This window comes from Ursus arctos, unplaced genomic scaffold (genome assembly GCF_023065955.2).
Source record: "Ursus arctos isolate Adak ecotype North America unplaced genomic scaffold, UrsArc2.0 scaffold_17, whole genome shotgun sequence".
In the NCBI taxonomy this organism is placed as follows: Eukaryota; Metazoa; Chordata; class Mammalia; order Carnivora; family Ursidae; genus Ursus; species Ursus arctos.
Genome location: NW_026622841.1, coordinates 23,136,809 through 23,162,053, shown reverse-complemented (window position 1 = coordinate 23,162,053; position 25,245 = coordinate 23,136,809).

The window sequence follows — 25,245 nt, the reverse complement described above, 5'->3', positions numbered from 1 at the left end:
TGTGACCCGGATTTTGAAGGAAGGGGCAGGAAATGGGCAAAGAAAAGACCATCACTTTGCTTAATGTCCCAATTCTCCAAGCCAGAGGGTCTCAAATTTGAACATGCATTAGAATAACTAGGAGGACTTGTTAACCACAGATTTCTGAGCTCCAACCCCAGAATCTCTGGCTTAGTAGCTCTGGGATGGGGCCTGAGAACTCGCCATTCTGGCACATTCCCTGATGGCAATGCCATCGCTGGGCTGGGCCTACACTTGGAGGACCAATGATCTAGAACAATGGTGAGCAAGTTTGAAGTTTTATATTGCAAACTTGGCACATTAGTACCCATCAAGAAGACCAGAATTAGGCTTGGTCAGGGATAGGAATAAGAAAAGATCACAAATCAGGACAGTGTTGGGGGAGGAAGGAGCCAAGGATTTGCACCAAACGCCAAGCTAACTCAGGAAGCAGAGGGAGGAGGACCAGAAGGGTCTGCCTCTCAGTCAGCCTGGAAGACCAGGCCGATACAGAGGGTCTGTTGACATATTCGGAATTGAAGGACACCCAAGAAAGGGCCCCTGAAACCAGAGAGTTCTTCCTTTCCTTGTCACAGGAATCTGAAACGCCAATATTAGCGATCCATTTAAAACAACAGATCCTCCAGGCACTTCCCTCTGCATCTGTAATGAATTCAACCAGAGTAGATTGGTTAGAGTCGGGATCTTTGTCCAACCCCGATTCTGCCATATGCTGGCAGATTCTGTTTTCTCTCCCAGATCACTCCTTCACAGTTAGGGTCAGAGGTCCTGACTTAGGGGAGGGCCTTGGAAGCTGACACTACTTCTACTTCTACTTTTCAACGCCCCCCCCCCCCACCTCCGCACAGCTCACCCATCCCCCTGCAATGGGAGCAGTGATTTACACATAATAGACCCTTTTAAATAGTTAACAGTTGTTAAATATTAAGAGTTGTTGAATTACACATAGACACAGGGAACACTCCTTCGTAAGACAATCTGGTTATAAACTATTGAGTTTAGGTGCACATACACGCAGTATAGTCTCATGTACAGCAGGCTGAACTTGGAAGTTGAAACTTGGCTTCTGGTGACACTGAGAAGCTAGGGAGCCCTTGCCTCTTTCAGGTTCCTTGATCCCCCACCAGTGAACTGGAGACACCTGCTTGGCTTATCTCATAGGATCAAGTGAGATGGGTGAAAAGTGCTTTAAACTCTAGGGAATGTTGTGGATACAATGGGCTTCTTTAGATGGGCCCTCTCTCCATTTTTCCCTTGGGTATGAATTCTTGGCTGTTTAACTTTGATCCAGCCACTGGAAGACAAACACAGAAGATGGAGATACTCCTGCCCTGTCCTTGGGAAAGGGCATCAGCTCACGTTAAAGCCCTGCGGGGAAACATTTAGCCTGCATGTGAGCTGAGGTCAGGTCGTAGATCCCTGATATCTGATGATAAAATGAATAGACTCACATCAAAGAGGGAGAAGAGGTCATGCAACATTGAGTTCATCATCCAACAGTCGCACTTGCTACGAGGATCCTTTCAGAATGAGGCGAATTATTAGCTCTTAAGAGGTTTAAAGTGCCACTCCAGTTAAACCACATCTTTCTTGTGTTAGAAGTGTGCCGCTGATTTTTCAGACGAAAGTACAGGACCTCATATTTATCACTGTTCAGTTTTATTAAATTTTGTCCTTTGGGAAATATACACAATACTGTCTTGTCACAAGGACAACTAAATTTTAATAGTGACAGTTTGGGGACAAGAGCAGGCTGAAGCAGGAGCCATGAGGGATGTCTCCAGAACCCTGTCTCCAGGTGGTGACGCTACAGATGTTTTTGAATGGATGCCCTTAGGTGTCCATAGTGTCCAATACTTTGTAGAAACCCAGATGCACCACCTGGCGTGTAATCCTGTTTTCCAGCCCAGAACCCCTACTGAGGAAGGAAATGAGGCTAGGGTTTCCATGCGGGTCCCATGATCACCTCTTCCTTTACACTCAATGCCCACAAGCCATGACTTTCATCATCTGAATTGACATCAAACTCAGGCTCTTTCTAGTCTTCTGGGATGTCTGTCCTTCTCCGAGGTCCTCAGAAGTTATGATCTGGGCTGATCCGTTTTACTTAGGGGCCCTTTCCTTCTCCCTCGATGAAGCTTACCTCGGCTGGGAGGCTCAAGGCACGCGGACCAGCTCATCTCTTTTTCAGACTCGTTCTTCACTCAACTCTGACCGCCTGGCCTCACCCATGTTTGTTCTGCCCTTTGCAGCCCAAGGCTTGTTCCCCTTGGTAGAGAAAACCAAAGCCCATGAGGAAGGAGCTCAGAGTCCATTTGCTCCATGTCACTGCCAGCACATCATTTATAGTTTCAGACAGTTTATGGAAATAATTCTGCACTGTTCCGCCTGTTGCCTATTTTCTGCAAGAAATACAGAATTCTGTCAGACTCTCACAAACCCTGCGAGCCCGAGGAAGGCTGTCTTCAGCTGTCCCTCGGTCTCCTGTCTCAGCTCCCACTTCTCCCCACCGGTGCCACTCCTCTTGGTGTCATGTCTCTGCAGGTTTTCTATCCCACTTTTGGGGATTCTGCCTGACACACACTGAAGCTAAAATAACCGAAGGGTTTTTGGTAATAGCATGAGAGGCAGGGTAGGAAACAGACAGTCTCTTTAGCATTATAATGTCCAGGAAGTCAGTTGGCAGGGGGTTACCATGGGCAAGATGAAAGATGTGGTCCTATACCCGTACCTCTCCCTGAGGTTAGAACATTATGAGAGTCTATCACCTCTCCCTTCCCCTCGTCCCCTCTCTCACCCAGCAGTGAGATTGGATGAAGTGAGCGACAGCTGACACTGGTGAATGGGTTGGACGGGGACTGTGGGAGGAACAAAGGAATTAAAAATAGCTCAGAGGCTATAGGAAAGGAGCTAAGAGAGAAACAGGACTCCAGGACCAGATGTTTCTCTGCCCCCTGCAAGGGGGTGGCCATTTGGGGCACCTGAAAGTCTGGAGAAAAGACCCTGAATTGATTGAACAGTCTGGGCAGTCAAGTTGAACAGATTGGATAACTCACTCCCTAAATCCCACAGTCCTGGGAATGCTGCATGTTGTCATAAGACACTGAAATGAGGAGTGGATACGCCTGACTGGTTCAGAACAGGGCCCTTGGTGATGGGTGCACCATCCCACCCTGCCCCTATGGTAAGGAGTGTATTAGCCAGCATCACGGCGGGCCACATTCTTTCTCTGGCAGGTTGTCAACTCCTTCTCATTAAGGTGCCAACTGATTAGTAAGGTGCTGTCAGCGACACCTGATTGCATTCCATAATATTAAGTTTACAAATATGTATCAACTTTCTTCCATACACGTGGCACTGTGATTGGTACTGGAGCTACAGCCTTGAACAAGATGGTACCTTCCCTCATGGGTCTCACACTGGTGGGGGAGTCAGACATTGAGTAAAGGATCCTAGAAGTTATAAGAGTAATATGTATCGTAAAAGAGGAGCCCTGGCCCTTAGTCTACACCCGGGAATTTACCTGAGGCTGGGAGGGCCAGGAAGACTTCCTTTAGGAAGTGACCTTTCCCTTTCTTTCTTTCTTTCTTTCTTTCTTTCTTTCTTTCTTTCTTTCTTTCTTTCTTTCTTTCTCCTCTCTCTCTTCCTTCCTTCCTTCCTTCCTTCCTTCCTTCCTTCCTTCCAAGATTTTATTTATTTATTTTAGAGAGTGGGGGGAGGGGCAGAAGGTGAGGGAAAGAGAGAATCCAAGCGGACTCCCCACTGAATGCAGAGCCTGACACTGGGCTCAAACCCAGGACCTTGAGATCATGACCTGAGCTGAAATCAAGAGTGAGATGTTCAACTGACTGAGCCATCCAGGCACCCCCCAAGGAAGTGACCTTTCATCTAAGCTCTGAAAAGTACTAGGACCAAGTAAGTGCAGAAAGGAGAGGTCACAGAATGTTCTAGAAAGATGAGCATGTATATGACTGCCCTGAAATAGAAATAGAAAATGTCATTTCCATGTTGGGAGTGTAGTGACTCAGTGGGGAGGCTGGAGAGTTGGGCAGGGGTCAGATTATACAGGGCCTTGCAGACATTTCAATGTTTATGGATTTTATTCTAAGAAATAACTGTGAAGCCAACTAAAGTCTTTAAATGGGGGAGTGAAATAATTAGATTTTCAGTTTATTTTAATTTTATTTTTATTGTTAAAGACTTTATTTAGGGACCCCTGGATGGCTCAGTCGTTAAGCGTCTGCCTTCGGCTCCAGGCCCCGTGTCGGGCTCCCTGCTCAGCGCAGAGTCTGCTTCTCCCTCTCCCACTCCCCCTGTTTGGGTTCCCTCTCCAGCTGTCTCTCTCTCTGCCAAATAAATAAATTTTAAAAATCTTTGAAAAAAAATAAAGATTTTATTTATTCATTTGAGAGAGAGAGAGAGAGCAAGGGAGGGGCAGAGGGAGAGGGACAAGCAGACTCCCTGCAGAGTGTGGAGCCTAAGTTAGGGCCCAATCGCATGACCCCAAGAACATGACCTGAGCACAAACCAAGAGTAGGACGCTCAGTTGACAAAACAACCCAGGTGCCCCTAGATTTGCATTCTAAAAATGCAAATGTAGAGTGTGGCAAATAGACGGAAAGGGGTCAAGAGAGCATGGGGAGAGACCAGCTGGAGTCTGTTGTTAACACTACAGACCAGGAACGGGGGTTGCAGCAGCGGTGATGAGGAGACGTAGGTAGACTTGAAAGTCAGGTAGGAGGTTAACACTCCGGACACAGGGATTCATTGGATAAGGTGTAAGGGAGCGGTCCCAAATGGCATGAGGAGATTCCCTTTGCAGATGCAGGATGATGGAGGGGGACAAGAAACCAGGGGTGTGTTTTGGAAATACCACATTTGGGAGGTTGTGGAAACAACCACGCACTTCATGTGACAACCTGAACCCATGACTGTCAGGACCCATGGCGAACGCCACCTGAAAATAGCCCTCCACTGACAGACCAGCTTATACAGTGATCCTGGCAGACCTGGAATTCCTGAGGTGTGTGTCGAAGAGCAAAAGAGGAATTTCTGGGAAGGTTGGCAAATGAGTTCATCAAACTATATCAAAGCAAAGCCCCTGTGTGCCACTTAAAAATCCATTTTGTAATGAGTCTTTGTCTTTGAGATAAAATTCATGATTTCAGCGTGTACAATACAGTGGTTTCCAGTGTAGACTCAAGGTTGTGCCACCATCACCACTTTCTAATTCCAGAACATTCCATCATCCCTAAAAGAAACCCTGTACCCATTAAGCAGTCACTCCCTATTTCCTCTTCCCCCACGTTTATTTGTTTGCTTTGGAATTTTTGTGGAAAACAAGACATTTGAATGTTATAATGTGCTAACTCTGGAAATCAGATTCTCCTCCCTCCTGGGGGTTTGTTTTTGATGCTTGTGGTTACTGTTTGTTTAGCAACTGTTCTGAACTGTGTTTTAAAAATAGAGATTCTTTGTCATGTGTGGCCGCTGAAGGCTCTGTTTGACTAATAGCTAGTGATCAGACTAAGATTTCCTGAAATGCCTGGAACCAAACACAGAATAATGCCCATGTCTTTGCAGATGGTGTGTGTGCGCACGTGTGTGTGCGTGTGTGTGCGCACGTGTGTGTGCGTGTGTGTGTCTGTGCGTGTGGTGTGTGTGTGTGGTGTGTGGTGTGTGTGTGTGTGGTGTGTGTGGTGTGGTGTGTGTGGTGTGTGGTGTGTGGTGTGTGGTGTGTGTGGTGTGTGGTGTGTGTGTGTGTGTGTGTTGGCCTACGCCTTCAGCACTCAGCTGGGCAGTTTCCAACTCTGCCTTAGCCTTTACTTCCTGCTCGTGCAGAGCCTGAAGGTCAGCCAGAGGTGAAAGCGAAGAGTCTTCTAAGGTCTTTTCTGAGCATATACCCTACCCTGGGCATGGGCATGGTCTTCTAGATTTCTAGGAATATGTGGGAGCTCTTCAAAGCCCTTATTCCTAAAGTATCTCACTCCCATCCTTTCCTCTCAAGCTTTTCGGTATGTCTGTCGTGTGCCTCCATGGTTTCTGACAAAGGCCCCTCAGGTCACTGCCGCTCCACCTGGGGAAAGGCAAGACGAAAGCAAGCCCCTGTGTGGGTTCTTCAGGAAGGCCCCAGACAGGTTGGATCAAACAACCACAATTCTTTGAGATCAAGGTCTGCTCCGTTTCCTCCGGCACCAGGAACCCACACTGACGATGTGGGCTCCATTTTCAAGACTGCTGCCCATCCAGGGAGGCGGGCATGGGGCCAGGAGAAGCTAAAAGCCACAAAGGTTTCCTCCGGAGAATCAGTCTCCTTTTTCTTGATTAAGCATTCGTCTGGTTGCTGTAAATCTTTGACTAGCTTCCAGAGTTCCAATAAAATTGATTTTGACAGCTTTTGCCAGCTTATTCACTGCTTTTGTAGAGGGATGGTCTCTTGGGGTTCCTACCCCCGCCATTTTGCAACATCTTAACCCCGTCTTTGCCTGAAAGGATTACAGGCTTGGAGTGTTTGTGACAGTTGATAAGAAATGCAAAGCCAGAGAAGCTAAATAGTGTCGTTAGCCTCTTCAGGCCTGGTGGTGTCCCTGTCGCGTGACTAGGGGATGAGGGTGGAGTAGATCTACTTTGTGAATTTCCTCTCCCTTCTCCTTCACGTTATCTACTGTAATAAATAATAACTGTGAAGTACTAAGGGGCTACCTCTGCTAGGCACTATTTAGGGGACAAAAGAAAGAGCAAAGTACATCTGCGCCCATGAGATACATTTAACTTTGCTGATGAGATGGCATTTCGTATCCTTCAACAGTTCTAGAATTCGTGCAGGGGAAGTCGAGATAGGTTGCTGGAAGGTGATTAGCATTAGGACTTGTAGGGAATTCTTCAGCATTTCTAAGGACTAGACTAGCACTGTTTAATAGGGGAGATACTAGCTACATGTGGCTTTTTAAATTTAAATTTTGGACAGTTAAAATGAAATACAATTTAAATTTAGTTTCTCAAGGGCGTCTGGCTGGCTCAGTTGATAGACCATGCGACTCTTAATCTCAGGGTCGTGAGTTTAAGCCTTACGTTGGACATGGAGCCTCCTTAAAACTAAACTAAACTAAAATTTAGTTTTTCAGTCACACTAGCCACATCTCAAGTGTTCAATTGCTTTATGGCTCGTGGCTGCTCTATCAGGCAGCATAGCTATCAATGCAGAAAATTCCATTGGACAGTGCTGTACTAGGGGGTGGAAGACCCACTCAGAATGCACTTAACTGCTTTTGAGAAACTTGAAACTTCTTGAACAAAATCATATACTGCAGTCATGAGCAATAAAAGGCTGGCATTAAAGGTATGTTCACTCAGGTCAAGATTATCTTTACACGTTTCTGGCGTGGACTCCATGGAGGTCTTCCTCAAAGTTTGCCTGAGAGATGGACGTGTCACCTGGGAGAGAGCTCTCTCTGGGGGTGAAGTTCGGGCAGACAACTGGCTTAGTAACAATGTCCCGGCTATGGAAGGGGAGAGGTGATTCTGGGTCTTCCAGGAGGCTGTCCCTCAGATTTGTCCCCCTGTGTCTCATAAATTCACAGCCAAGCCGTAGGGAGAAAGGCTCAGGTAGGTAAAATGAAGACAAACCTGTCCACTCACGTCACGGTGATACACTGGGATACGTAGCGAGGAGAATTGGCATCTTAACCATCTTGAGTCCTCCAGTCATTTAAGATGGTATCTCTCTCCATTTATTTGGCAGTATTTTGTGATTTTTAGTGTAAAGGCACACACATCTTTTGTTAAGCTTATCCCTATTTTATGTTCTTATGATATTGTAAATGGTAGGTTTTTAGCCATTTTTTCCCTCCAACTGTTTGCTGCTACTATATGGAAATATAACTGAGTTTTCCTATTAATCTTGTCTTCCGCAACCTTGCTAAATTAACTCCTAGTGTTTCTTGTAGCTTTCATAGATGCTTTTGTATTCTCCATCTACACAATCATGTGTATGGATTGAAAAATGTCTTTGTTTCTAGTTGTGTCTCTGATACTAAAACGGGGAGTTACTGTATCTATAAGATTATTCTTGGAAATGGAGACGCTCTACCCTGCTCTGCACCTCGTTCTTTTCTGATTTAATAAACACATCTTGAAAAGATTTCCATATTAGTTTCTAGAACTTCCTCTCATTTCCTTTTTTAAAGTTTTATGCTTCCCCATTGGGAAGACGGATCACAGTCCGTTTAGCTAGGGCCTTCAGAGTAATCGTGGGTGATTTCCAATCTTTTACTATCACAAAGCAGGCTACCATGAGCCCCTCTGACAACCATTGTTCCTTACATGTAGAGGACGTGCTTTAGATAAACTCCTAGAAGTGGAATTACCAGGGCGAAGTGTCTATGCATGTGCAATCTTGGCAGATATTGCCTTCCCTTCTTCTACAGCTTGGACCACCTGGTGCTCCCGCAGCAATATGGGAGTGACTTTTCCTGTAGCCTTGCCAACAACAAGGGTTTGTCAAACATTGGGGTATTTTTCACAGTGATAGGTGAGGAATGCTGTCTTGGCATCAACCGCTCAGGAGGCACGTGGAAACTGAGCCCACAGCCACGGCCTCTTGAGGGGGGTCTCCGGTCCTGCCGGAGCTGGGGGAGGCACCTGCCTACTGCCACCCCACAAGGATGCCCGGCTTCGGCTCCGGCAGCAGCCAGCACACACCCTCTCCCACCGGTCGCGGGGTGGGGGGGGTACTCTCTGCCTCTTTGAGCCCTGAGACTGTGCTCCGTCCTGATTGCACTCACCTCCCTCCTTTTCAGCCAGTTGCCAAGAAAGAGAGGGGGTGGTGTGCAAGGGGAAGATGCCTGTGTTTGCACCTGTATTTGGGAAGGACTAAACAGAACCAGCTTGAAATCTCCTTTGGCCCAGGACCATAAAACAGCCCTGTGATTGTCCAAAGGAGACCAGATTTAAGCGGTAAACAGAGGACCAAGGACCTACACCAAGCATAAGCATATTAAACTATCTCTGAAAAAAAAAAAAAAGCGTTAATGGCACTTAAATCAATATCTCTCTGGCACTGGCACTGCCCATTTCCTAACCACTGGAGGCCGCACAACAGGATTTCCAGGAAAAGGAAGGCAACAATTTGCCCTCGCTTCCTTTCAACCTGTAATTGTGTTTCCAGTCTGCTGCATTTGCAAGTACGGAGTCTGTTAAGAAAGAGAATTTTCTCACATCGCTTATTTCAGCGCTCCTCAACCCAACTCCTGCAGGAAAGCACTGTTCCGTTGTCTTATCAGTCCCTTCCCTTCCCCAGGTTCCAGCCTACCGTTGTTCTGTTTGTGTGGCATTTGCCATTTCTGCTGCTCTGGGCTGCACACACACGCCTGCTGCTCCCGGGGCTGCCCCAGCAGCGGCTTCGCACCTGCAGCTTGCAGAGTTGATGCTGTGGCCCAGAGAGAGCGACAGTGCCCCACGCTCCGCCCGCTCCACCCGTGGGAACACACAGCCTCAGCCTCAGCTGCATTGCAAAACCCTTTCCAGGAGGCAATCAAGACCCAAGTTATTTCCCGAACCTCGATTTCCACTGTTGCCCTACCAAAGCCTTCACCAGAGAAGGGCTAACGCTTTTGCTGCCTCCACATCCTGTATTCATTCCTGCCTCCTTGCCTTTGCTGCTGTTGCTTACCCCACTGTTGCCTCTCTCCCTCAATCTGGAACGTTTCTCTGCGGACTGCTCAATTCTGCGCATCCTTTAAGTTCGAGATCAGCTTCACATCCTGAATGAATCGAGATCAGCTTCCCATCCTGAATGAAAGCTTCCCCTGACCTCTAGCTCCAAGGCATCACCCCCTCTTTCAACTTCCAGCACTTTATTGGGACCTCACCTATTGCTTGTCTCCTACTGCCTCGTGACCTCATCGTTCTGCTGTCAAACAATTTAGCTTCTCCCCTCTTCAGCGTGAAAACTGCGAACGGTAGATCACTTTATTACTTTCACTCCTGAGGCTAGAATTTACTATGTACCTAGAAAGGTCCAGTTAACAGCATCTGAGCAAATGAGCAACTAAGTCTTGCTCCTCTTAAGACTTGATGACTACTGTAGCGAACACAGAGGTCACTGTCACGTATTAATTTTGACGCCAAACAAGGCTTTTATGCACTGGTTGCTCACCCACAGGGCTTTGGAACATCCCCGATGCATTCAGGTCCAACCAGCACTTGGGGCCCCTTTGCTCTTTCACCACAAGTGGCCCTGCTGGGACGGTGGGGCTGTTCCCGCCCACAGCAGCTGCCTTCGAGTTCCAGGTCCAGGCTTGCTCTCCCTGGCTTCTCCTCCCAGAGGTGCTGATATCCAGCTGCTGAGTGGAGCTGCCTTCTCTCCCACATGCCTGCCCTTCTTAGCTGAGGGCTTGCTGCCCCTACCAGCCCTAAAGTTCATGATATTACTGAGACAGTACAGGAATTTAAGGAGTTATTTCAACACACATTTTGAGGGCCTCAGCTTAACTATGGCAAGAGATATTCCCTCTGAATGTTCCCATTTGCTCTCTCTCTTTCCTTTGTACAGACACTATCTCTTATTCTTTCTTTTGACCTATAGCAGGGATTTTCAGGGACCAAATAAGAGATTTCCATTCTAAGTGGTAATCTCGGGGCAAGCCATTTGCTGAAATAAATTGAAAGCAGTATTTAGGTTATAGATCAGTTCTTTGCTTGAGGATTTTCTCAGTGGCTTGAAGTCAAGAAAAGTGAAATAGGGGGCGCCTGGGTGGCACAGCGGTTAGGCGTCTGCCTTCGGCTCAGGGCGTGATCCCGGCGTTATGGGATCGAGCCCCATATCAGGCTCCTCTGCTATGAGCCTGCTTCTTCCTCTCCCACTCCCCCTGCTTGTGTTCTCTCTCTCACTGGCTGTCTCTCTCTCTGTCGAATAAATAAATAAAATCTTTAAAAAAAAAAAAGAAAAGTGAAATAGGACACAATATCCATTTTAGGCTTTAGCTTCCCCATAGAGTAATAATAATTAACAGTGACTTACATGCATATGGTTTCCCATTGTTTACAAAGTGCTTGCGTATTGATAATTCCATTTGACCCTCATAACTACCCTGCGACCTGCACGTGGAAAAGTCTGCCGAGGGAGGAAGCAGGGAGGAAGCAGGGAGGCTGCGGCGCTGGGCTCCTACCCCACCCTACCTGGAATATCATGACACACTCCATGTGTGCCTGTAGATTAAGATTTAAATATAGGGTGGCTGACAGCCTAATAAGTGTGTTCCTCATTTGTTCTTAAGGAGAGCCAGACGTTGTTCTAGAATGAAATCTATCCAGAGGAAAAGAACTTTTGTCACTGGTCATGAGTCTCGAGGGCATCATAAGGTCTAAATAACCTAACCTGAGGCATTAGAGCCTGGACCTGTGGGGGGCAGGTGGGAAGGTGGGCAGGGAACAGGACCACATGCACGTGGGTTAGGCAGCCTCTCCCTGGTACATCTGCAGTGCTGCCTCCTACCTTTCTGTTCTTGGGAGACCAGGCTCCTCCACGGCTGGCTGGCATGCTGCTGTCGTAGCTGTAACAAGAGGAGCCACCTGAGTACCATTAAGGAGAGGACCTTGCCTCTCCTCTTGTCAATCTGGTATCATATAATGTGGTTTGAGTAGATGGGCATTAACTGTCCATCTGCTGTATATTGTTTCCAGTGCACATAAAGGTCTCCGATTTGAGTCTTGTCATGAGGGCTATCTGCTGGCTCTTACCCGTGTCTCTTGGCCAAAGGGGCTTTGGGCCACATTGGTAGGACTTAACCCTTCCTGCTGGGCTAAATTATTCAGATGCCTCTTCCTATCTTTGTAGACAGGGGACCTGGGGCCCCAGAAGGGATAAAACAAATATGCAAAGAAAGGAGAATAATATACTTGTGAGTAAACACTGGATTTGCTTCCGAGGTTCCTGGCAGCCTGATCTAAGAAGAAAACATGAAAACATAGAAAATTTCTTAGTTTTTAAAAAATAAAGTTTTCTGATTATAAAAATAATAAATGCTAATTTTGAAACATAAAGAAAAATAGAAATTTAAGAAGTTTTCCTATAACTTTGGATTTTTTATTTTTATTTTTATTTTTTTTAAAGATTTTATTTATTTATTTGACAGAGATAGAGACAGCCAGTGAGAGAGGGAACACAAGCAGGGGGAGTGGGAGAGGAAGAAGCAGGCTCATAGCGGAACAGCCTGATGTGGGGCTCGATCCCACAACGCCGGGATCACGCCCTGAGCCGAAGGCAGATGCTTAACCGCTGTGCCACCCAGGCGCCCCTGGATTTTTTAAAAAAGATTTATTTATTTGAGAGGGAGAGGGAGCACAAGGGGGTGTGGGGGGAGGGGCAGGGAGCCCCACGACCCTGGGATCACGACCTGAGCTGAAGGCACTTAACCAACTAAGCCACCCAGGCACCCCTAACTTTGGATATTTGCGTGGATTTCTTTCCTTCCTTTTTCTTTGTGTATAAATAATGTATATAATAAATTTATAACCTTATTTTTTATAGCCTGTTTTTTTAATTGATCCATTATGAACATTATTCCATGCCATTAAAAAAAATTCTTTCAAAACCTCCTATATATTGGCTGGAGCCATATTCCATCATGAAGACATGCCATCATTTATTTAACAACTTCCTTATTATTTGGTATTTATGTTGTTGCCAACATTTCTCTACTATAGATAAGGCTGGAATTATTGCCCTTGGGCCTAAATCTTTGTCAGTATCTCTAATTATTTCCTTTGGATAGATCTCTACAAGTAAAGAATGTAGGTTAGAGCTCAGCAACATTTGAAGGCTCTTGATACATATGCAGGCAAAAGTTTTTGAAAGAACTGTCTATATTCAATGCCTCCTCTCCTCAAGCCCACTGACATCTGGCTTCTGGCCCATCAGTAAGTCTGGAATGGCTTTCGTTGAACTCACCAATGACCTCCTACTGAAAAATTCCATTCATGTTTTTCAGTGTCATCTTTCTTTTGACTCCTCTGCAGCATTTGTACTGTCAGCCACTCCCCCCTCCTCAAAATTCTATTTCCATGACTTCTGAATCTTCTTCCTTCTTGGTTCTCTTGTTGGTTCGTTATCACATCTTCCTGGGCTCAGGAATGATTTTGGCTCCAAGTAACAGAATACCCTATTGACAGTGACTGAAATAAATAAGGATTTATTTTTCTTGCACACAAGAGGATAATGTCTAGCTGCTAAAATTGGCTTAGTAGCTCACGGATACTAGGGCCAGCATCCTTGAGAGTCTCTTAGCCTTCCTCTCATGCTTGTTGCTTCAATATCACAATGTGGCTGCTATGGCACCAGGCATCACACCTACATTCAAGGCAGGAAGAACAAGGTAACCTCTGCCTCCTTGCAATCTTTTAATTCAGGAAGGGAGCTCTCTTTAGCAGACTTCCTGTTATGTTTCATTAGTCAGAACTGGGTTACATATTGGCCTTCCAAGTCAGTCATGATTACCCTCTGAAGGCCTGAGAAGGTGTTAACCTCCTGAGATCAAGATATCTCAAACCCCCATCCGAACAAATCAGTGTTGTTTTAGTAGGACAAAGGGGGAGAGCAAGATGTGGAGAAGGGCTTTGCAAGGGCAGGAGAGAGAGTTGCTGGAGCTGGTGATTTTAGGCTCTCTCCTAGACCCTCTGCTCACTGGACTTGCTTCCCCGGGAACCTTAACCACACAGACTCTCCTCCTACCCACATTGTGATGATGAGTTCAAATCTTGTCTCTCCAGCCCAGAGTCCAGCCTCCCCCTGGTCTTCCTCCTTAGATTCTTCAGACAGCAGTTCTCCCTATAAATTCATTCAGAACCCTCCAACCGAAACCCACTTTCCCATCTGTAATGACCTCTCCCAAATTTGTCCCAATACTAAATGGTCTAAGAGCTTTCAATTGTGTTTTCACGTCAGAATTTTTTTGTTTTAAATGAACTTTACACAGAACAACCCACCTTGCCTTGTGGTCCGCCTCTTCCTTCCCTGAGAAAGTGGGAGTGGGGGCTAAGCTCCTGTGGGAATCTTTAGGACACTGAGAAACAGAGTATATCTTGGTGTCAGCCTGGGATTCCCAAAGCAGATCCCAAGACAAAAGCTTCTATGTCACTATTTATTAAGAAGTACAGTCCTCCCCACCCCACCCCACCAAAGAGGAGTGCAGTCCAGCCCAATGAGCAGAAGTGAGAAGAGAAAGGGAGCAGGGCAGGGAAGGAGAGAGAAAAGAAGCAAGCACTTTCACGATCCAGCACCACGGATTGCCCGATCTTGTTGGATCCTCTTCTGAGTGGCCACATGAGCTGTTGCACTCTGGAGAGGGTGAAAAGAGTTTATCTGCTGGCTCCTGGAACCCATTGCTGAGAACTTCCCCCAGTGGGCCTTAACTCCCCTGCCCGTTTCATGCCAGGGTGCCCACTGCGTCTGGCAGCATCACACAGCCCAGAGGCAAGGAGGTAAGGAGCGATCCCAGGTCCCTGAGCACAGACAGCCTCTTAGGTGGCCAGCCAAAAATAAGGAGAGACCCGCAGGGATCCGAGGTGGTGCACGAGAAGTATCTGATATGGTAGGTGAGTCCTCTCATTGTACAGATGAGAAAAGTACCACCGAGAGAGGGCAAAGCCTTGTCCAGCGTTACACAGCTTAGTGGCAGGACGAACTCTCAGTTCACGGCTCTTTTATCATACTGCACTGTCACTGCACGGTCTTTTTGGCAGCTCTTCCCTCTTGACGACTCAAGAAAGCATAATCAAAACTCTGACCCTTCTCAACTGAATTTTCTAAGTGGTTCTGGCGCCAACTCCATCCATCACAGGCTGTGTGCACATCTTAATTAAAACATTATTTTTTTTTTTTTTGTCCGCCAGGTTCCTTTATAGTCAGGGGAAAGCAACTCTGTAAAAGCTACGTGGAAGTCTATTATTATCAACCCCATCTGCCAATAATGTGTGGGGGCTCTCCTCATGTTGGCCAGGATTGGACAGCAGCCATCGTATTTAATAAACTACTCGTAATAACTGTAAACCAAGACTGATGTACCAAAACTTGGAAGAGTGCTTTATAGCTTCACATGTTTTTTAATATTTCGAAGGGCCTCATGTCCCTTTCTGTAATTGACAGGGTATAAATCAGGCATAACTATAATAATCATAAATAGATCTACTTCTGGAAGACAAAACCAAACTGGGAAACAGGTATGAACAATTCGCAAATCCACTGCGTGTTTTTCCCAATGCCACCAAGCAATTCAATTCTCAGCGGACGCTGACTGGTTTTCCTACAATTCAATTCAATTCCAACACTACATATAGAGATAGTATCAGGTTCCTCAGGTTAACGGCTTATTCGCACAAAACTGTACCCCCCTGCCCACTTCAGATTTCCACAACCCCTACCCTGGGTTCCATTAATTTGCTAGAGTGGCTCACAGAACTCAAAGAAACACTTATGCTTATCAGTTTATTAAAAAGATATTATAGAGGTGCCCGGGCGGGTCAGTCGGTGAAGCGGCCAACTCCTGACTTAGGCTCAGGTCATGATCTCAGCGTCATGAGATCCAGCCCCGCACCAGACTGCGCGTCAGGCTCCGTGCTCAGCGGGGAATCTGCTTCTCTCCCTCTTCCCCTCCCTCCCCTACTTTCATGCGCACGTGTGCTCTCTCTCTCAAATAAATAATCTTAAAAGATATTATAAAAATACTATAAAGGTCACAGATGAACAGTCAGAGGAAGAGAGACACAGAGCTAGAGCCAGAAGATCCCAACGTAGGAGCTTCTGTCCTCATGGAACTGGAGTTCACCATCCTCCCAGCAAAGCGATGTGTTCACCAACCCGGCAGCTCATCAAATCTTGCTGTTCAGGAACAGAGTTTAATCTGTCCAGGGTTGGTAGGTGGGGCTGAAAGTTCCAAACCTCTAACCACTTGGTTTTCCCGGTGACCAGCTTCATCCCGAGGCTATAGGTGGGGCCCACCCTAAGTCATCTCATTAGAATAAACTCAAAAGGGTAGCGTTATGAATGACAAAAGACATTCCAATCACTCAGGAAATTCCGAGGGTTTGAGGAGTTCTGTGCCAGGAACCAGGAGCCAAGAGCAAATATATTTCTTACTATATCACAATAAAAAAGTCCTGTTGGTAGTTCTCTGGAGAAAAACAGTTATTTGTTACCTCCTTTTAGCTACTAGGCCTTCCTGAGAACGGTTACTCTGTTGTCTTCGTCCATTCCAGCGGCTATAACAGAATACCAGAGACTGGGTGGCTTATAAACAGCAAAACTTAACCTCTCCCAGTTCTGGAGGCTGGGAAGTCCGAGATCAAGGTGCAGGCAGATCTGGTATCTGGTGAGGGCCCACTTCCGGGCTCACAGATTCCTGTCTTCTCACTGTGTCCTCACAGGACAGAAGGAGTGAGGGGAGTTCTGTGGGGTCTCCTTTACCAAGGCAGAAATCCCATTCCTGAGGGCTCCACCCTTCTGACTTCACCACTTCCCCAAGGCCCCACCCCAAATACCAACACATGTGGGATTAGGTTTCAACAAATGCATGGGGGAAAGACACAGTATTCCATCTATAGAAACAATATTTCAAAAACATCATATCCAAATACCCAAAGTTAGGCGGCATGGCATTTTCCTGCTCAATGCAGCAACTCCCCGCCCCTGTGTCCTCCAGGACCACTGCAGACATCGGCACCCCTGGCCGAGCCACCCAGTTACAGCTTATGGGTATCTACTCAAAGCCAGTGGGGGAAATGCTGGTATATTTTTCCCCCGAAGAAAAGATGTCCTAAAGCAACCTGGTGACCTTCCCACCCCCTGGGTTCTGTGTGGTTATTTTCTACTTACCCCATCTAGGCCAGCTGTTTCTTTGGGAGTCTTCTGTGGGGCTAAAAATAAGGAATAAACTGTTTCCTAATAACAGCATCCACAGGAGAAGAACCCCATGTGATACTGATGTGACGGAGGGTGTCTAGATAAAATATCCCAGTTCCTATTCATTCCGCTGGCATTGTGCGGTAATGGACTCCGATATTAAAATGCATATTTTACACCCTCGTCCCACAATTTGGAGGACAGCCATTCACTATGCATGAGCCATTCACTCATGCTCATCACACGGAGAAAATTACATTTTCCCAGTTGCCAAATGGAAGAGATAAATTATCTCACGTGGACAAGCACATTGCTCCCAAGAGCAGTTTCACAGACCCAAGACACTGATCTAAAACACCCAGGAGGGAGACTAGGAGCTTTCTTGGTGTTGTCCTGAGTCAGTCTCTTTATTCAGACCTACCAGACTCTCAGCCTAGTGGGCTTACTGTTGTGATGGGACGTGTGCCTTTCTGGCTTTTTTGGACAAAAGGAGAATCCTTGGGGCTTCTTATTCTTCCTTCCTGGAAAAAGATGTTAAAAAAATGAATAAAGTAACAGAGTATTTCATATTTATGCATACCCACTGAATTGATAATACCTATTTGTGATGAAAATTAAAGAAGCAAATGTTAAAATGTTCTCTTTGGGAAGGGTACACAGGAAAGTTACCAGAGATGCACACACATTTACTTGTTACACACTCTCTCCTTATTCTTACCTGTTCTTTTAGGTCCAGATAACTGCCCTCTTTGTCTTGAATTCAGTATGTAACCTTAACCTATTACTTGCATACCTATAATTAATAGCATTTCTCTCTACATAATAATCAGAGCTAACATTTATTACCCTTCATATGGCCATCACTGTTCTACCCACTCGATGCATTTTCCGATATGATCCCACAATTTAAAATCCTCGTTTTGCCCACGTTACAATTAGCACAGTGACATGACTCACACATTAATGCTTTCAACAGTTATTGGGCGCCTATAACACACCTGGAACAGCCCTAGGACCTGGAGGCAGAAATGGGGGGGTGAAGCAGAAATAACCATAGGATACGGTGGACCCTATTTAGTGTCAAAGTAAGATTCTTGCTCAGAATGCTTTGGGAGTTGGCAGAAGGGAGGGCTCGTGGGCAGCTAAAGCCGCTAGTGACCTCGTTATACACTATTTAGGTTATCATATTTTTCTCTGCCTAGAAAAGTGGCTTCTCAGTCATTCCAATGGGGCGAATGCCATAAGTGACGCACCTAATTGGTACGGACCACTTTGGATTTGCTGGAAGGCGCCACCTAAACACCAGTTATTACCAGTGTTTTGTATGGGTCTGGTGGCTTCTCCTTTCCTCCTCCCTGGTTTCCAAAGTATGGTTCCCTTCTCTTACTTTTACCCAGGCCCTGCAAGTGAGCACAGGTTCACAGCCCTGGTGGCCCGCTCTGAATCCAGGGCAGGCTCTGGACCTGTGCACGGGCACCCTGCGCCCCCTCGACTCTCCGCGAGGGTCCTTCTCCTGCCCATCCGGGTCTCCCTTTGCCGGGCGACGGCGGGCGACCGCACGGCTCCAAACCGGCCACCCCATCTCCGCCCGCTCCTTCTCCCCTCGCACAACCCCCCCGCCCCCACCGGGCCGCTGCAGCGACGCGGGACTGACCCGGCTGGGAGGCCCGGTTTCGAGAGGACCACGCTTCCCGCTGCCCCCTCCCTCCCGGGCAGAGCCCGACGGGTCCCCTCCCCCGGGCAAAAGTGAGGACGGGCTTCTAAGGTGATGGAGGACTCCTGAGAACGAGCGCCCAGGCAGGAAGGCCGGGCTACCCCGGGACTGCGGCTCCACTCGGAAAACGCCGGCGCCGGCCCTTCAGGTGAGGTTGCCTCCGCGGGGTCTGCGTGGGAGAAGAGCCGTCTGCCCCGCGCGCGCCCGGCCGGGCGGCTGGGGAGGCGGGAGCCGGGCGCGCGGGGGAGGCGGCCGCCTCTGGCTGTACTGGCCGGGCTCCCCGGCGCCCGCCGCTGCAGCAGGTGGGGGCCCGGCGGCCCGGGGGCGGGGCCCGGCTCGGGGCGGAGCCGCGGCGGCGGCGAACGCGGGGCGGTGCGGGCGGGGGCCAGAGCGGACCCGGAGCGGGAGCGGGAGCGGGAGCTGGAGCGGCAAGCCGGCCTGTCCGGGCGGCCGCGGGAGCTCGCAGCGCGCCGGGGCTGGGACCGGCCTGGCCAAGCGCGCCGGCGCCGCGACCGCAGACAAAGGCGCCGCTCGCGCCCGGGCCGCCGCGCTTTCGGGCTCTGCTTTGGGTAAGTGGCTCCCCCTCCGCTTTCTTTCTTCTCCTGCTGCCTGCCTCTCTCGGAGTTCAGCGGGCTCCAGAGAAGCCGGGCGAAAGGAAGAAATGCTACTTCCCCGCTATCTCTGCACCCCCGCCTCACCTTAAAAAACAAACAAACAAACAAACAAACAAAAAAACAACAACAACCCAAACGGAAAACCAAGCAAATACCAAACTAGCGAGTTTCCGAGCGGGGGGAGTCTCCCGCGAGACCGACGCGGCCGCCCCTTAGGACCCCTTCCTGGGTCAGCCGCGCGCGGGGCTGTCACTGGAACTGTGGTTCGGATGGGAAGGTTGCCCCTGGGCATCCCCGGGGGGTGTGTAGGGGAGGAGGCTTTAGGGACCCGGCGCCGTTGAGGGGACCCCACCCCCGCGTGCAGTTCGGCGCATTTGGGGGCGCCGAGGGGCTGTTCGCACTCCGAGTTCAAATTCGGATCTCGGTTGTGGGGCCTGCCCCAGTCCCCTAGCATCTTTTTCTCCAGCCTCCTTCGCGCTACCTTCAGGGGTTAATATAGCGCCCCCGCCGCCGCGGCCCCAGGGCGGGGGCTTGGGGCGCCGGGGAGGGCGGGGAGGGAGGGAGGGAGGGAGCCCCGCTGCTTTCCCCGGCTCTGCAATCCCGAGCCTGAATCTGCTGGGGAGGGCGCAGCGGATCGGGTTTGACCCCGCAGCCCAGTCCCGGGCCGCCTTCCCCAGCCTCTTCCCGGGCTGCTCTCCATCGGAAAAGCAATCGGAAGCCTAGCTGGCGTTTGCTTTTGTTCTGCCCGCAACTCTCCAGAATCCGAGGAGAAGCCAGAGTGGGCGGATGCCCCCGGGAGGGGGCCGTTGCGGGAGCTCCAGGTGCAGCCCCGAAGTGATATTTGGAGGCGGCGGCCGTTTCCCGCGCCTGGGTGGAGAACGGGTCCCGATCGCTAATCAGTGCCGGGGTGCGGGCGGTGAGTCCGCTGCTCCGGAAAAAGCGCGCTGTGCGCCGCGGCCGCGCACTGTCACGCGCCTCTCCCGCTCTCTCGAGAGCGCTACCTCGAGACGCGCATTTCCATTCATGGATCTCTGCCTGGGATTTGACTGATGTCGCCTCTGCCCGGGTTCTCTGAGCGGGCGTCTACTACTACTCGATTTACAGGGGGCCTACTATGTGCAAGACAAGTCCTGCGATAGTCCTAATTTAAGATATTTATTGAGCATCTACTACGTACTAAGTAGATGTGTTACAAACTTTTCAATTTAGTAGATATTTTTTGAGTGCTTCCTGTATTCAAAGTAGTCGTGCTGTGACCTTATTTTAATAGGTATTTACTGAGCACCTTCTGTGTGCAAAGGTTTTTTGTTATCGTGTGTGCGCGCTTGTGTTTCTGAAGGATTGCCCAGCCTACTTTTGGGGGGTATGTGGAAACAAGGGGGAGAGAATGTGTCTTTGGACCCTTGAGTCTTCAGTTCCTTTAGTAACATGCATTTTAACCTTTCTGAACTGCTTGTCACGTGGTGTAGGAAGCGCTGGTGTTCTATACTGTAGCTGGAGAGGTCAGAAGGGAGCAGGGCAGAATAATGAAAAGGCCTACTCTGGGACCCCTTTCCAATTCACTTTCCTTACACTGCAAAGAAAAAAAAAAGAGTTCCTTTGTGCAAAGCACCATGCTAGTTACTGCCGTGAATGAAAGGTTAATAGGGCAAAGCCCTGACACTACAGGGGATATGAGAATCTGTGGTGTGGACAGAAAGACAGGCAAAAGGACAATCAACTAAACTATGAAGGGGATGGGGTGGGGCACGAAATAGGGCCTGCATGGACCTCCAGCCGCTAGTTTCAAACTGGTGACAGCAGGTGAGGTGACCCTATCTTTAAAATCCCATCATTTGGGGGCTAGAGTCTCAGTAGAAGAATCAAGTGGTCCTTCCTGCTAAGAGATTCAATGACTCTTATTTACTCTGATCATTTTGGGATCCTGAGACACTGGAATATCCAGATTGGCAAGCAACCTGTGGGTCATTAGTCTATTAGCAAATATTTGAGCACTTATGTTTAATATAGGCTGTTATCAGGGAAATATAATCTATGATGTATTTTGCCCTAAAGGATCTCACAGATCAGCACGAAAAATGACTGTTTGCAGAGCAGACTTGAAAAGCCAGGAGCATATTCCTCCGAGAATTTGGCCAAGAAAATCCTGCACTCATGGAATTGTCGCTTTCCTCTTCTCAGTGAGAGCCTTCTCTATGTCCCGTGTGTTTTATATCTTTTTACCTTGGCCTCCAGGAATTCCTGGTAACTGCTTTATCCCAGCTTCTTGGTACAGTGATCTTTTTCTTCTCAAATTATCCCCAGCTTGCTTCCCTCTTACATTCTTTTTAAATGACATTGTCTTATTTTTTGTTATGAACTTGAAGGCCCCCCTCAAATCCTTCCTGGAATTAGGCCCATTATAAAAGACTCAGGACATAGGGTAAACGTGAGGTGAAGGACTTGGAGACCCTATACTTAAGAGCAGAGGAGACACCCACAGAGGCTGAAATCAGGAATGTACAGAGTTAACATAAACTGGCCTTGCGAGATGGCATAGGACTCCCATGGGCAGAGAAGACTTCAAACCAAGGCTTCCTCCCAAATTGAGAAAAATTGTGTAAGCAAAGGTGTGAAGGAAAACAAACCAGGAATTTGATAGCTCTTCCTCTAGAATAGTTTCCACGCGTTCAAAGAATTGCTGCCTGAGTGTTTCACTATGCCCATGACTTTGCTAGGCTGTCAGGGGTGCAGTGGCAGGGGGGCTCTGCCCGGCACAGTTTGGGCTTCACCGTGATCCCAGGGCTGGTGAGGACCTTTGTCTGCTGTTTGCTGCAGGGACCACGTTGCATCCCTGCCGTATTCTTTCCAGCATTCCTGGAGTTTTTTCACCTGAGCTGAACTTGATTGTAATCTTCAAGGCTAAGAATGTGACTTCTTTTTTTCTCTCTGCATCCCTGCCTCCCTGCAGGCTTGGGCATGGTCTGTAGATGACATTTCTCTCCTAACGCTGTATTGCCCATCTCTTCACCCTTTCCCCCCCTCATCGGGGCCTGACCTCTCTTCCTCTGCGTGCACCACTTCGAGATGCTCAGAACCTTTCACTGTATGAAAACTCAGGGGAAAAACAATCGGTCATCAGTCACTTTCTCTTGAATATGAATGTAGGCCCCTGTTCCCTTTTCTGGGGGTCTTTGCACTTGAAGCCTCATTACGGAACGGAAGGTTTTGTCCACCATGAGAGGATTTCAAACACAGACAAGTGGGGTGTTGGAGGTAATCGGGGAGGCAAAGTGCCCTTCCTGGTGCTCCTGAAATTCTGCCACCACTTCCTCGTTGAGCCACCCTTGGCAAGGGTCCTGACAATCCTGTGTGCTCCGTGAAAGTCTAGAGCCTTCCATGCTTTTTACCGCAGTGTGGTGACGAGTCAGATAGCAGCTTTGCCTGAGCTACCTGTCAGCCTGACCCTTCACTTGCTCTGGTGTTTAAAGGTTAATCGTTTGCCAAACAGAATACTTACTTCTTTACCTGTCTACACATGCTCGTTATTATAAGGCGGGGATTCTCAGCCTGAGTGCTACTGATGTTGTGGGCTGAATAATACCTTGTCACGGAGGACTGTCCTGTGTGTTGTGGAGTGTTCATCACTATCCCCGGCCTCTACCCAGTCCAGATGCCAGTAGCATGCTCTCCCACCCCAAGCTGTGACAGTCAAAAATATCTCCAGTTGTTGCCAGATGTGCCCTGGGGCACAAAATCACCCCTGATTGAGAACCACTGTTTTAAGGGGTATGGGTGAATATGTACCATTCTCTGTAACTTCCCACTTTTCTGAGAGACCTTATTTAACGTAACTTGGTTCTTTTCAATAATGGCGACTTAGTAAATGTGAAATTAACTTTGTTGAACTTTCCATGTGAATAATTTCATAAATCAGCAAAACATCCTTTGTCATCCCACATAGTCTAATCTGCTCGTGATGTTAAGTCAATCCTTTGAGGCAAAAAAAAGAAAGAAGAAAAAAAAGTCTCAAATTCTTCTCCTAGCATGTGGCTGATTAACATACCGGACGTGTGGGCAGCAGAACCATCATTGGCAGTCACCATTGCCCACAAGGTCAACCTCGCCGCTAAGTGGGCAGTGGCCGGTGGGCAGCAGTGGGGAGGGAAGTGGGATGAGGATCTAGTTCTGGTGGGACAGGATGCTTATGGAATTTGAGGGGTCCTCTTCAAGCAAAAGACAAAATGACCAGTTGAAAACATCACTAGGGCATTGGAAGGATCCTGCAAGAAGGGTTTCAGTTTCATTAGCGTCAAGTAAGGCTGCCTCTGGGAAGGAGTTGGGGAGTGACAGGACAGCTGTGGCTGCAGGAATAGGGAAGTAGACTTTCTTCTACCCATGACTGGCAAGAGCTAAGAGAAGCTTCTCGAAGATTTGACTTACCTAGAGAGCATGGATCAAACTAGAATTGTTAAATGTAGGGTGGCTTGTACTTCTTTTTTTTTTTTTTTTGTTTTTGTTTTTGTTTAAGATTTTTATTTATTTATTTGACACAGAGAGACAGCCAGCGAGAGAGGGAACACAGGCAGGGGGAGTGGGAGAGGAAGAAGCAGGCTCCCAGCGGAGGAGCCCGATGTGGGGCTCGATCCCAGGACTCCAGGATCACGTCCTGAGCCGAAGGCAGATGTTTAACAACTGCGCCACCCAGGCGCCCCAGCTTGTACTTCTGTTACCATCTGTCCTCAGAAAGAAACTTCCATAGCTTCAACAGCTCCCGGTCAGTATCAGCATCAGCCGCATGTTTGTAGGATGGAACTTGAGGCAAGGTTAGTTCAAGTTTAGCAGGAGGCTATGTGAGTTCCCCTAGTGGATAGAAGTACCTTAACACACATTGTAAGGGAGCTTGGCCCGGTGCCCAAGTTATTGATTCAGAAAGTGAACGAAACTCTTTTTCAGCATATTATAATGGAATGTGGAAAGTTTACAGTAAGATTTCATTGATTCAGACATCTATTTTGGAATACCCAAGACCGGAATGAGACTTTTCCTTGCATTGCCACAGGCTAGATAGGAAATGCCTTCTGGGGGCAGGGGTAGGCAAATAGTTGAAGTATTTGAAAACTTAAGATAGTAAAACAAAAAAACAAAAACAAACAAACAAAAAAACCCCCCCAAAAAAACCCAAAAACAAAACCCTCTATATTTCAGACTTTTAATTCATTCAGTCTTTTTCCTTAATCTGAATCAACCTACCTTCAATGTGGAAGAGAAAGTACTCTGGTTATTGCTTTAGTATTTAGATGTGCCTGACTGTATGTGAAACTGAATTGTCAATGTGTCAATGTCTAGATTTAACAAAAATAAAAAGACTCTCTACAAGAAGATTTATTGTAGAAGGGATTTTAAAAAAATAGCTAGTTTTCCATTTGTGTTTAAATGGATTTGATTTTTATAGAGTTTTTCAAGAGTCAAGATCTGTTTGGAGATTTTGGGTCAAATCTACACGCAAGCAGAGAGATTAAACCTACAAGGGATTTTTGGGATCACTGAGTAGCTCTCCTTGGCCCATTTTATAAATGGGGAAACTGAGGCTGAGAGAAGTTAGGTGGCTTGCCGGGGTTACACAAGAGGTTAGTGCCAGTGCTGGGCTGGGGGTCAGGAGTTTGTCCCATCCCTTTTGGCATGCATTGTCGCTGGAATATTGTTCTGACTTCCTGGTTGCTAGATCATGTTAGTGGAGGGAGGTCCAGGCAGGAGAAGAGTTTCTAGGTCATCTGATCCTGGTAGAACTAATCATTAATTCACACTGATTACACCTATGCCACAGCTGTGTGTGCATATGGGTAGTATTGAAAAAAACTGGGAAAAAACTGAAACAGGTGGAATGAGATTATTTTACAAACTTCCTACATAGAGAATTGTGACTAATTAATAACACTGGATTGTATATTTGAAAGTTGTTAAGGGAGTAGATCTTAAAAGTTCTCATCACAAGAAAAAAAATCATAACTATGTGTGGTGAT